This window comes from Heloderma suspectum, chromosome 8 (genome assembly GCF_057233095.1).
Source record: "Heloderma suspectum isolate Gila_16-S chromosome 8, 16-S_ref, whole genome shotgun sequence".
NCBI classification, from domain to species: Eukaryota; Metazoa; Chordata; class Lepidosauria; order Squamata; family Helodermatidae; genus Heloderma; species Heloderma suspectum.
Window position 1 is genome coordinate 4,813,928 of NC_139465.1, and position 11,932 is coordinate 4,825,859.

At 46.6% G+C, this 11,932-nt stretch overlaps 1 protein-coding gene across 6 annotated transcripts in view; it reads right to left on the bottom strand.

The window, feature by feature from the left end:
- BANP (BTG3 associated nuclear protein) overlaps nucleotides 1–11,932 on the bottom strand; it is a 224,704-nt gene that overhangs the window by 67,787 nt on the left and 144,985 nt on the right. The window lies entirely within an intron of this gene.

Here is an 11,932-nt window from a genome sequence, read left to right on the forward strand (position 1 = left end):
GTTGTACCCTCTACCAAAACGATGGGTGAAACACACGTGAACCGGGGTGGAGGTCCCACATCAAATTGCTAGAGCAATCATTGAAATGATAAACTAACAAAAAATGAAATGTCCTACTGTTAGGAAACTGCCTGATGTGATGGGGACAGTCTTTGATGGCTGATCCAGAAAGTTTGTAACTGTTTCACACATTCAGCTTATCAACTGGAAGAAGCCGATTATCTAGATCCATTTCAGTCGGGCTTCAGGCCTGGGCATGGGACAGAAACGGCCTTGCTTGCTTTGGTGGATGATATTGCTTTGGATAGGGGCGAATGCTCCTTCCTTGTTCTCCTCGACCTCTCAGCGGCTTTTGATACCATTGACCACGGCATCCTCTTGGACCGCCTGAAGAGGATGGACACTGGAGACATCATATTACGGTGGTTCCGGTCCTTCATCTCCGGCAGGTACCAGAGGGTAGCACTGGGAGAGGAGGTGTCAGACCCGTGGCCGTTCACATGTGGGGTGCCACAGGGTTCTATCCTCTCTCCGATGCTATTTAACATCTATGTGAAGCCACTGGGGGCTATCATCAGGAGGTTTGGGGTGCAGTGTCATCAATATGCAGATCACACGCAGCTCTCCCTCTTGTTCAAATCTTCACCAGGGTTGGCCATGGATGGTGACTGGCTGGATGCGGAGGAATAAGCTGAAGCTGAACCCTGACAAGACCGAGGTACTTCTGGTGGGAGACAAGAGGAGGTTGGGGGATGTTGACCTGGTATTGAATGGGGTATGGCTACCCTTGAAAGACCAGGTCCGCAGCTTGGGGGTCAATTTAGACTCCCAGATGTCCATGGAGGCTCAGGTATCAGCCGTAAGCTGGACAGCGTTGTACCAACTTCATCTGATACGGCGGCTGCACCCCTACCTTCCCGACCATCTGCTCCCATCGGTGGTACTGGTCTCCTCTCGTCTAGACTACTGTAATGCGCTCTACGTGGGGTTACCCTTGAAGATGGTTTGGAAGCTGCAGCTGGTGCAGAACGCGGCAGCTTGCCTGATTAAAGGCAACCGCCGGCATGATCACATCACTTCGATGCTGAAGGAGTTGCACTGGTTACCAGTTGTTTTCCGGGCCAAATTCAAGGTGTTGGTTTTGACCTTTAAAATCCTATGCAGTTCTGGCCCAGCCTATCTCAAGGAGCGCCTCCAGCAACACCAGACAGGCCGCTTTACAAGATCAGCCTCAGATGGCCTTCTCTCTGTCCCATCAGCCAGGACAGCTAGGCTGGTGAGGATGAGGGAGAGGGCCTTCTCTGAGGTGGCCCCCCCTCTGTGGAACTCCCTCCCTAGGGAACTCTGCCATGCCCCCTCTTTAATGAGCTTCTGCCACGCACTGAAAACTTGGTTATTCAGGCAGGCATTTGGGGTGGGTTAGGGTATTTTTAAATAATGTTTTAATGTATAATTTTACTGTTTTAAATTGTACCATTGTGCATCGCCCAGAGTGGCTGGGTGACCAACCAGATGGGCGATTAAGAAATTTAATAAATAAATAAATAAATAAATAAATAAATTTTTAAAAAATTGAGGAACTCAATTTTTGGAACTCAGGTCCAGTTATTCAAGTACAAGACACAGACATATAATGTCAGCTATGAAGAGCACAACTGTACAAATTACAACATTTCCATTCAAACGTTTGCAATCAGAGGCCTGAAGTTTATTCCTTTCATGCCTTACTGAAGCCAACTGTGTAGTCTCCGAAATAATTTTGGCCGTGCAGACATTCTATTTACAGTCTCTTTTTTTAACCTTTTACACATTATGACAGATAAGCTCAAGAAAAGACCCACACTTCCCTCCAAAGTTTGCCAAAAGTATCCCTCACTGAAACCCATCCAAGTTTCAGAAGCAATGGGCAAGTCAAAACCATTTTCTTTCAAGGCAGACATCTAGACAGTGCAAGAGGAGCATGCTATGTGCTAAATAAATAATTGTATATACATTTTTCCATTGTACATAATTTCATACACATCTTCTCACTGGTAAAGTCATGCAAAATCTGGTGGAATGGGGGAAAGGACCATGTCTCAGTGGCTGAGCACCTCCTTTGCTTGCAGAAATTCCCAAGCTCAGTCACTGGCATATGTATTTAAAAGGATCAGGCAACAGGTGGGGGGGGCAGTGGGAACTCTGCATGAGGACCTGAAGAACCACTGCCAGTCAGAGTAGACAAGATGAGCTAGTTGGATAAGTACTCTGGCCTGGTAGAAAGCAGCTTCCTAGGTTCCTATGGAACTGCAAAACTAGAAGAGATTCAATGGGTCATGCAGTCCAACTTGCTCCCCAAGCCTTATCAAATCCTGCCCTAAATACACATCTGGAGGGCACCAGGTTGGGGAAGGTTGCATTACACTATGTAAGTGTGTACTCCACAAGCCTCTTACAGCACTTGGAACTGGTCTTGGGAGGCCAGACAGAGACTTTCATTCATTTCAAGGATGCGATACAGATCTCTTACAGCTGGGTGTGCCTGTCTTTAGGCCTTTGCACAGCACTCTGGGATCCTTTATGATGAAGGGTGCATTATAAATATGCACATATTTATTGGAAAGAGGAAGGCTGTCACATTCAGAAATATGTAGGAGCTTCAGGAATATTCTGAGTGGATAACTGAAAATGCATTTTCCTTCCAGGCATGCTAAAAATATTGAACCATTTGAATGTGATGGAATTGGCTTTGCCTCTGCCATCTTGTGTTGCTTGTCTATCAGAGAGGTCGGACTGGCTATTCAGTTCTGCTCACATATACCTGGTTGGATACTGATAACACCTCCAAAGCTCCCAGATCAGATCCACATCTTTCCAGCTGGACTTTGCCTTCAGATTCTGCCCGCAAGAATTCCTTCACTCCTGGTGTTCCTCTGCTTTTTCTTGCTCCTGGCTTTCACTGCCTTTCTACTTTGCTGCAACAATGGCACTTCTCAGCTCAGCTCCATTTTACCTTGCTGTTCAACTCCTTGGAACAGAGTAGTTCCAGAGTAGCCCTGCCTGCCTCCCCACCACCACCTGTTAAGGGTGCCTTGGTTGGGGAGGGGGGGCAAGGGAGAATGCTCTGGGAGACACAAAGAACAGGAATTCTTTGTAAGAGAGAGGGACAGGGGGAGTGAGACCCTGTTGGTTCTCTTAGACTTTTCAGTGGCTTCTGATACCATCAACAATGGTATCTTTCTGAATAGGCTATCTGGGCTGGGAGTTGGAGGCACTGTGCTGCAGTCAGTCTGCTCCTACTTGGATGGCCAATTCTAAAAGGTGGTGCTGGGGGATTATTGCTCTGTCCCTGGCAGTTATGCTATGGGGTGCCACTGGGCTCTATTTTATCCCCCATGCTGTTCAACATCTACATGAATCTGCTGGGAGAGGCTATCTGGAGATAGGGACTCGGGTGTCACCAATACGTGGATGACACTCAGCTCTTTCTCTCCTTTTCATCAAATCCAGGTGAGGCAGTGGGTGTTCTGAACCAGTGCCTGGGTGTGATAATGGACTGGATGAGGGCCAATAAACTGAGATTAAATCCAGACAAGACAGAGGTGCTGTTAGTGAGTGGTTCATCTGCCCGGATGAGTGGTACTCAACCTGTTCCTGAGGGAGATGCCCTCGTAGTTTGGGGTACTCTTAGATCCAGAACTGTCATTGGAGGCACAGGCAGCCTCGGTGGTGCAGAGCACCTTTTATCAGGTTAGGCTGATATATTAGCTATGACCCTATTTGGACAGAGATATCCTAGCTACTGTTATCCATGCTCTGGTAACCTCTTGCCTGGATTACTGCACTGCATTATACGTGTGGCTGCCTTTGAAAACAGTCTGGAAACTTCAACTGGCCCCAAATAGGGCAATGATATTGTTAACAAGGGCTGGTCAACGTGGTCATATTATGCAAATATACTGGCTGCCAGTCCATTTCTGGGATCAATTCAAGGTGCTGGTGTTAACATTCAAAGCCCCAAACAGCTTGGGGCCAGGTTACCTGAAGGATAATTTCCTCCCATATATACCACCTTACACCCTAAGATCATCTTCAGAGGTTCTTCTCTGGGAGCCCCCACCAAAGGAAGTGAAGTGGGTGGCTACTAAGAAGAGGGCCTTTTCTGTTGTGGCACCCCAGCTGTGGAATGAGCTCCCCACAGAGGCTCACCAGGCACCTACACTGTGGTCTTTTCAGTGCCAAGCGAAGACCTTATTTTCCCAGGCATTTTAGTCTCAGTTTCTGTTGTTTTTTTTAATGCAGTACCATATTTGAAATCTTTGCACTGAAGCTAGGTTTTATTTTTATTTTCATTTTTATTTTTGGTTTTAGACTGTAATTTTAAACTTTTATGTTGTGTTTTATCATGTTGTATTTTATGGTTTTAATTGTGAACCACCCAAAGAGCTCCAGCTATAGAAATGTAATAAATAAGTAAAAATACTATTCACAGTAGGAAACTTCCCTTTCTCCCAAAGGGCATTCCAGAACCTTCAGGATGTTGAAGAGCAGCAACATCCCAGGGTGGGCCTCTGAGCAGACTAGGAACACTGGATCTGAACGTGCTTGCAGGACCTTTCCACCACATGCAGAGCCCAGAAATGAGAACACATCGATCTTAAAATGCCTAACAAAGGAATGGAAGGAAGTCCATGTGGCAACCCTACAGATTTCTCCATTGGAAGCACTATCTCATAGGGCTGCTGAGGCATCTCTAAGAGAATAAGCCATGATGCTAGAAGGTAGCTGTATTCCCAATCATTGGTATACTACCACTATCTCAAGGTTAGCATGAGATCATGGATGCTGAAATCTCTTTTTCTAAGGATATGTCATGAAGGGACTTCTCTGTCTTCCTATAAGAGGCCATACAGCTGAATAAAAGAAGAAGCACCTTACACACAAAGAACCTTTTCCAGCTCTGTGCTGAGGATGCACAGTGTTATGACAGAAGGAAGCTAAGGCAGGTTCCAGTAATCTGTGAAAAACCAAAGTTGATTTTGGGGATAAAGGTCAGATCAGCTCTGGGATCAACCTTATCTCTGTTGAAACACATAGCTGTGGATTGGAGGACAAAGACCCCACCCAGAGGCCCATCAAGGCGAGATAAACGCAACCAAAACTATAGTCTTAATTGTAAGGTTTTGGAAGGAAGATGTTGCCATTGGCAGGAGTCCACAAATTATGTCCAGACTTAGTAGCCCAAAATTAATTCTATTAATCAGCAAGAATATAGTAAAACTGCTGCTGAACTCATGAAGAGTGCCTTTCTCTTTCCACCTAGCAAGTGGCAGTCAGCCCCTCCAATAGAAATGAAAAGGGCTAATAGTGCAAATGACATTGTTCATAAGCCCAAGTCCCCTACACATCTCTTTTCTGAAAATATACTATTGCTCTCAGCTCCCTAGCAAGCCTGAGCACAGCATAGCAAGCATCTGTTTCCAAAACCTAGGTTAAAAAGGGTAGGAGACACAGTCTTTCCCTCTCTCCCAAAGAAATCCACTCCCGATTTTACCACCTTCCCTGCTGCAGGTCTCCTTTGCAACCTAGTCTGCTGCGGCCGCTGCTTGTTTTTTATTCAGTCTCCAGAAAACAAAATAAAGGGACTTGGTCTCCATTTTTTTCTTTTATTTTCTAGGGGAAGAGAAAGGCCAGTTGCAAATGGGGCTGGGGAATGATAAAAGGCTGGAGAGGTAGAGATGTAGAGGGAAGCAGGGTTCAATTATGCTTTGATTTATTTGGTAGGCACTTGACCTTTATTGTTTTAAACTGTTTTATTATATGTAGTACATCGCCCAGACTGGCTGGGTGACCAGCCAGATGGGCGATTAATAAATTTAATAAAATAAATAAATAAATAAATAAATAGACCTTGAATGGAGCGTAACAGTGGTAGGTTTCTTGGAGTGGGGGATAGGGGCTCACAGGCTCCTGGCTGTGGGAAACCGGGTATAGTTGGATCCAATTTTGTAGCTCACAGCATAGGAAGAGCACTAGTTTACAGAAGTCTGGGGGGGAAAGAGCCATGGCCTGACCCACACAGACTAAGAGCCAGCTGCCCTAACTGCAACTGCCTGGTCAGCCTGGAGCTGATGAAGAAGGTTATGCAGTCATAAGCACATGAGTGCCAAAACATGGTGAAGCTACTTCCACCACCAGTTCTGGGCTCTCCCTACTCTGCCTTTCCCTCTTTGGGTTCTGCAACTTAATCCCCTCTCCAGGAAGATTGTTTTATGCTCCAACTTGCTAGAGCCTAGCAAAATGCAAATAGCCCAAGGCAAAAAACAAACTTCATTAGACGTGTGTGTGTGGGGGATTAGCGTGAGAGCACAGAAATGAATGAGAGAGAGAGAGAGAGAGAGAGAGAGACGGAGTGCTGCTGCATGGTGGTGGGGTGGAGACTGAAGCTGCCTGATGCAGTGAGAGAGCACAGCTCAAGAAAAAAAATAGACAGCACAGGTGGGCAAAATATTGATACTAGTTATATCATTCCATTTTCCAGTTTTGAGTGGCAGGGAGAAGAGTGCTGACCAAGGTGATGGGTAGGCCTGGAAAAGTGGTGGGTAGGTTTGGCTTACCAGGACCTTCCTGAAATTAATCCTTGGAGGGAATTTAGGAGGCACTAAACTGAAGGAAGTAAAAAGGAGATTGGAAATAGCCTTGTCCCACCAGTCAGTCAAGCTATTCTTAAAAGATCTATCTGCAGATGGAATGAAGTGGCAGGAGCTTGTTGGTGAGGAGGTATTTGGAAGGAATATTTTCTCGGGGTGAAGGGAAGAGGCTGGGGCTGCAAAGGTTGTTTAGCAGCTGCTGCTGAGTTCCAGGAGTAGTAAAATGCTGTGGGAGGGAAGCAAAAGAGACTTCATGGGAAAGCAACTTTGTCTGTGGAGAGGGAGAGAAACTAAGACACAATGTTGAGCAGCACCAGAGAGAGGTTGAAAATGGTGCACCCAGCCCATCAATCAGATATGCAGTATTTCCAGAAAGGAGAGGGTGGAGGAAGGGAAGAAACCTTTGCCAGTGCTGTTTAGAACTAGAGAACAGACTCCCCCATCCCCCCAAATCAACCCAGGTTTTCCTAGCAGACTAACTTATCTGCTGCAATGCCATCTTCCTCCCTGGGCATTCTTGCTGACCAGGATCAAAGAGATTCTGACACTGGCCTGTCAGTAAGTGGGTTTGTTGAAGGCTGGCCGTTGGTTCAAAAGGGGCCCCCAAGCACCACCAGCCTCGTGTGGCACAGAGTGGTAGGTGGCAGTATTGCAACCAAAACTCTCCCCACGACCTGAGTTCAATCCCAGCAGAAGCTGGGTCCCAGGGAGCTGGCTCAGGTCGACTCAGCCCTCCATCCTTCCGAGGTTGGTAAAATCAGTACCCAGCTTGCTCGGGGAAAGGTAGTAACAACTGGGAAGGCAATGGCAAACCACCCCGCTATAGTCTGCCATGAAAACACCAGCGAAAGCAGCGTCCCTCTAGGAGTCAGCAATGACTTGGTGCTTGCACAGGAGGAAACCTTTCCTTTACTCCTTCATGGATCACTGCCTTGTTGTGGCAAAGGGGCTTGTGTAACTCAGTGAAGCCATAAGCTACGCCGCGCAGGGCCACCCAAAACAGACAGGTCATGGCGGAGAGTTCTGACAAAATGTGGTCCACTGGAGGAGGAAATGGCAACCCACTCCAGGATTCTTGCCAAGAAAACCCCATGGAACGTATCACAAGGCTAAAAGATATGATGCCAGAAGATGAGCCCCTCAGGTCGGAAGGTGTCCAATATACTACTGGGGAAGAGCAGAGGGAATTTCCAAGTAGCGCCAGAAAGAGTGAAGCGGCTGGGCCGAAGCCAAAGCCGAAAGGACACTCAGCTGTGGATGTGTCTGGTGGTGAAAAGAAAATCCGATGCTGTAAAGAACAATATTGTTTAGGAACCTGGAATGTCAGATCAATGAATCAAGGTAAGCTGGAGGTGGTCAAACATGAGATGGCATGATTGAACATCGACATCTTGGGAATCAGCGAACTAAAATGGACAAGCATGGGCGAATTTAATTCAGGTGACCATTATATCTATTACTGTGGGCAAGAATCCCTTAGAAGAAATGGAGTGACAGAAAGGCCTGGCATGTTATGGTCCATGGGGTCATGAAGAGTCAGACATGACTTAACGACTGAACAACAATAACAAGCACCACAAGAAACCTGTGAACCACTGGTAGGCTAGGGAGCCCACCCACCCCTACCCACACTTGAGGAACCTATGTCCATGGGTGGGGTGGCTAGTGATCAATCCCTTTGGCCCAGAACACTGTTAAGAGCTGCCACTTGGCCTTTGAATGTGCTGTGCTCACACCCTCGACAAGGTCTGTCTGTAAGAAGTCCAAGAACACCTGGATGTCCTCTCGGGGGTGTGCCCAAGCTTGGCACCAGGAAATGCTAAAACCTCTCCGCTTGTGGGATGGCTTACCTTGGGATCTAGAGAAGAAGCAGCTCTGATGCCTATCCTCTGAAATTTGGTAGATAGTCCCTTTTTACTTCTTGTGATATCAGGGCCCTTATTAAATCTCCAGGAATAAAGGAGGGTGATGTATTGGGGATCCAGTATCGCTCACCCTATCCATCACTGCTGCTACACTTCTTCTTGGTGCCCAAAAGGCATCCAGAGGGTTCTTCTCAATGGCTGCTGCTTCTGCCCTTTCTACTGCTTGCTCCATAGTTGGAGCTGCTGGTCTGACTTGCATCTTTGCTGTTCTTCCTCATTCCCTGACCTCCACAAGGGAAGGAAATTGTAAGCAGCTGTGGTACACCATTTATTAATCAGACTGCTGGTAGAGTTACATAAGAACATAAGAAGAGCCATGCTGGATCAGGCCAAGGGTAGTCCAGCATTCTGTTCACACAGTGGCCAACCAGCTGTCGACCAGGAACCCACAGGCAGGACATGAGCGCAACAGCACCCTCCCACCCATGTTCCCCAGAAACTGGTGTACAGAGGCTCAATGCCTCTGGTTCTGGAGGTAGCACATAGCCATCAGGACTAGTACCCACTGATAGCCTTTTCCTCCACTAATTTGTCTAACCCTCTTTTAAAGCCAACCAAATTGGTGGCCGTCACTACATCCTGTAGCGAATTCCATAGTTTATCGATGCACTGCATGAAGTACTTCCTTTTATCTGTCCTGAATCTACCAGTCAGTTTCATGGGATGACCCTGGGTTCTCGTATTTTGAGAGAGAAAAATGTCTCCTTTTCCACTTTCTCCACACCATGCATAATTTTGCAGACCTCTATCACGTCTCCCCTTACCCTCCTTTTTTCCCAAGCTAAACAAGCCCAGCTGTTGTAACATTATCTCATAGTGGAGATGCTCCAGCCCCCTGATCATTTTAGCTGCCCTTTTCCGCACTTTTTCCAACTCTACAATATCTTTTTTTAGGTGTGGTGACCAGAATTGTACACAGTATTCCAAGTGTGGTTGCACCACAGATTTGTATAAGGGCAGTATGATATTGGCAGTTTTATTCTCAGTTCCTTTTCTAATTATGCCTTACATGGAGTTGGCCTTTCTTATGGTGGTCACATACAGGGTTGACATGTTCATTGAGCTGTCCACCACAACCCCAAGATCTCTTTCTTGGTTGGTCACCGCTAGCTCAGATCCCATCAGGTTAACCTGAAGTTGCAAAAAACACTGCTGTTCAGAGGCACTACGTGTCAGGGTGGAAACTGAGCCAATAGAACCCCAGAGCAGTTCTGATTCTGAGGAGGAACAGCAATCCGTGAGAGAAGCTCGCTCATCTCTCACGAGCACAGCAGCTGGCAGAGATTCCTCCTGCCAGCATTCCTGATAGATAGTGACCCTGGCAGTGAGAGAGTGTGGGAGGGGAGCTTGCTGGACGCTCGACGCCGATGCCGGGAGCAATGACAGCTGGAGGGCATGGAAAGGAGGCGTAGCGCTTGTCTGGCATGCAAGCAATGGTCGCGTCCCGAGGACCCAAGGGAAAGAGGGAGAATCTCTCCCTAGCCCATAAGTTCAGGGCCTGCAAGTGAGGACCCGTTTTTGACCACATTGCAGCATTTGGTGGCAGGCAACCTGACCTGACCTGGGAAGAGTAGGTGAAAGCAAGACAGTGCTCGAAGCAGTCAGCAGTGTATCATGTTGCAGGAGAAGATCGGGGTGGGGGTGAGGGAATCCCTTTTTTTTGAATGAGAAAGACGGATTTTTGGAGAGCTCACCAAGAGCTTCACTGCTACCAGGCAGGCCCATCTTGGACGGGAGATAGGCCTCCCCCCGGGGAAGATCCACATGGTTGGCCCATGCCTGCTGCTCCAGTGGAAGGTGCTATCCTGAAGGTGCTGAAATGCCCTCTGAGAGACACAAGAGAATGAGAATTCCACGAACACAGGGAAAACCACTCCAGTTAGCCATTCCCAATGCTGCATTTCTGGGGAAGAAAGCCAGAGGTTGGGCTTTCCTGTCCCACAGTTTAATACAGGAATAATATGTAGGCTGGAAGCACGTCCCATCTCAGTAAGCTCTGTGGTCTTCGATGTATGGCTGACATGCTGCATTGCCCTCAGGAATTGCAGATATGGGGAAGACTCCCAATATAGCATCAAAACACAGTCCTACGATTTCCCAACCATTAGAGCTCAAAACTGGGCCAATAACCATTTCCCAGTTTGCCTGCGCAAAATATACATCCTAGAAACTAATCATTTTGACTGTATCTTGGATGAACTTTCAATTCTGTCTCTGAAGCACGCCTGGTGAAATATTTCTTTGTAGCTCCATTTAAAAAAAGAAGTTAGAATTCATTCTATAGTTCCACAGTTGTTAAATAGAAATCTAAACATTCTAGCTTGGTCAACATGACAAAAAGCACCACATTAGAGAACACATTCAAACAATGGCAACAGGATGAGGGAGGAGAAGAAGGAAAGCACTTGCATATTTTTCACATCAGGTTTGGGTCCTGTTTTTCTTTAAGTAGTCCCAAATAAAAGAAAAAGAAAGAAAGAAATGATTCACACACATTCCCACCCCCCAGCGTTAAATTCTGAGACATTTATGGTGTCTTCCATATGAAGGTTGACTGCTCCAACGCCTGCAAGCAGTGGAAATTGAAAGCCACAGTAATGATGAGAACGTGAATCCAATAACTCCCAGCTTGGCTGAGAGAACATGCAAGATACTTGCAGCCACAGAGTTGTCTTTGTTTATAGTCTTGTGCAATCCCTCACATGCTTCTATCAGCCCAACAGCTTAAAGCGGCTTAATGAATAAAACCTGCTGAAGAGATAGGACTATTGAAGACTGGCTGGAGCATTATGGTTTGTGGAGGACAACTCTCAGTAAATATATTTCACTGACACGATCAAGAGGTACTAGCTAAAGCCTGTCTGGAGATACTCTTGCTGCTGTGGCGGCTGAATCACCACCCCACCACCCCCAGTCTGGGAATTTTCACTAGTAACATGACATCTCCTTTAAAACAAACAAACATGTAATTGTGGTTGACACAGCACTGAATTCTGAACACAGTCACTTTTAATTTAAATGATACTTGGTAGAAATGGATTTGTATCATGGACATCATCTGATGAGTACAGATTCCTGTTCCTGTGAATAGGTGTGGTCTTAAAGATCTGTATTGGACAGGCAGCTGTACATGGATGGAAAAGGACTGATGGAGGTATAGTTATCCTCGTGCAATCAATTGGATCCCCTGCCAACTCTAGGAATCTCTGAAATGTATAAGAGGTTAACATCCGAAGAAGCAAACAGGGGAAGACTGCTCAGAGAGGTGCTCTTGCCACTCGCCACGTTTATTAAATTCACTGCTGAGACAGATCCACCAGAGGTCAACACTACAGATTTTTCATAGCCTATTTAGGAAAGTGATTAAGTAAAACAGTT